General features: G+C 58.6%; 1 protein-coding gene across 1 annotated transcript in view; it reads left to right on the plus strand.

Annotated features, from left to right (window-relative positions):
* Positions 1 to 1,390: 1,390 nt before the first annotated feature.
* ADAR (adenosine deaminase RNA specific) overlaps positions 1,391 to 1,614 on the plus strand; it is a 39,892-nt gene continuing 39,668 nt past the window's right edge. The window contains exon 1 of the mRNA XM_049634917.1: positions 1,391 to 1,493. The gene's annotated coding sequence lies outside the window, so the exon portion shown is untranslated. The remainder of the gene's footprint in view (positions 1,494 to 1,614) is intronic.

Genomic DNA, 1,614 nt, shown 5'->3' on the forward strand with positions numbered 1-1,614 from the left:
TGAGGGCCTTCCCCACCTACCAATCTGTCAAAGGTGACCCAAAGAAAGCCTGTGTGTGTGTTACCGCCACCTCGTGGTCTTATCTTTTTCCTCGCTCTGCCTTGACATCCCTCCAGCCCCAGACACTTGTATTTCACAGTCAAGAACTACAGATGGCCAACACACTATATGAGACGTTGAACCTCGGGGATATGGCGATAAAGCCAGGACAGGACACCATATAACTCCCCTTTCATGGCCCGAAATCAAGAAGCCTGCAGTGTGAGGGGAGATATGGTGCTGGTACAAGTGGAACTGGCGGCATAACCACTCTGGGTAAAGATACGGCACCATCATATAAAGTCGAACGTGACACACCCAAAGCCCATCAATTCTACTCGTAGGTAAATGTGCCCAAGAGAAATTTTTGTACAGAAACACCAAAAGGCACTGCTCGTAACCACACTGTTGGAAATCGCAAAAACAAACAACAAAAGCAAAACTAAGCAAACAGACCTAGAGATTGCATAAACGTTCAGCAGCTGGAGAATGGACAATGATACACTCACATAATGGACTATTATGTGGCAGTGACAATGAATGCTGGTGTCCCCCCAGGATAAGCACGCTGAAGCCCTCGTACTGGGAAGCGCTAGCACTCGTGACTGGGATTGGGGGTGCAGGAAAGAGCCCCCACGGAGACCCCTAGGCCTTCGGCCACATCAGAAGTCTACCCCCAGGAAGGGGACCAGGCTGGCACCCTGCTTCCAGCCTTGAGAACCTGTTGTTTCTAAACCCGTGGTGGCTTGTTAAAGCAGCTTGAATGGGCCAAGACATTTAGCAACATCTTTGTGAAAAGTCCAGAACGCTAGACAAAAGTTAAAAAACGAAAGTAGTGCTATATCGCTTAATAATGAATATAAACGTGAAGGTCCGTTGCAGCGATGGAAGAGTTGCTGTAAACACAAATCAGGATGGAGACGAATTCCGAGGGGCGGCAGCGGTGAAGGATGGAGACTCATCCCCACACTGAAGTCAGTGGGTCGGGCGGTGAGAGGGCGAACACCGAATGACCTTCGAAATTAAACGGGCCGTCCGAAAAACAATAAAGAAAGAAACGGGCCATCCGAGGACCAGCGGTTGCGGCGTCGTAGTAACCGGCCCCGTGCACTTGACCGCCACCGAAACCCCCGAGGCACCTCGCGCCGCGCCAGGCCGGGAGCGCACCCGCGGGCCGCCCCCCGCACCAGCACCCCGGCGAGCCCCCGGCAGCCCGGGACGGCGGAACCCCCGCCACCGCGACGCAGACAAAAGAGGCGCCGGTCACGTGACGCTGCCGCCCACGCCCGGCGCGCCGTGACGTCACCACTCGGCGACCGGGCCATTGATTCCCGGCGGCGGCGGCGGCGGCGGCGGCGGCGGTGGCGCGGCTACGTGGTGGGGGCGGGCGGGGAGGGTCCGCGGCCGTGGCAGCCTGTGGGGTCGGGCCGCGGCCCGGAGGATCACCGCACCGGGTAAGAGGCTGTTTCCTTCTCTGCATCCCCTTCCCGGCCGGAGCGGCTGAGGAAGGGGGCGCGGGGCGGGGGCGGGCGGGGAGGGTGCGTGCGCGCGCGTGTGCGCCGGCCCGCGCGCGCG

This window comes from Panthera uncia, chromosome F1 (assembly GCF_023721935.1).
Source record: "Panthera uncia isolate 11264 chromosome F1, Puncia_PCG_1.0, whole genome shotgun sequence".
Taxonomy (NCBI): domain Eukaryota; kingdom Metazoa; phylum Chordata; class Mammalia; order Carnivora; family Felidae; genus Panthera; species Panthera uncia.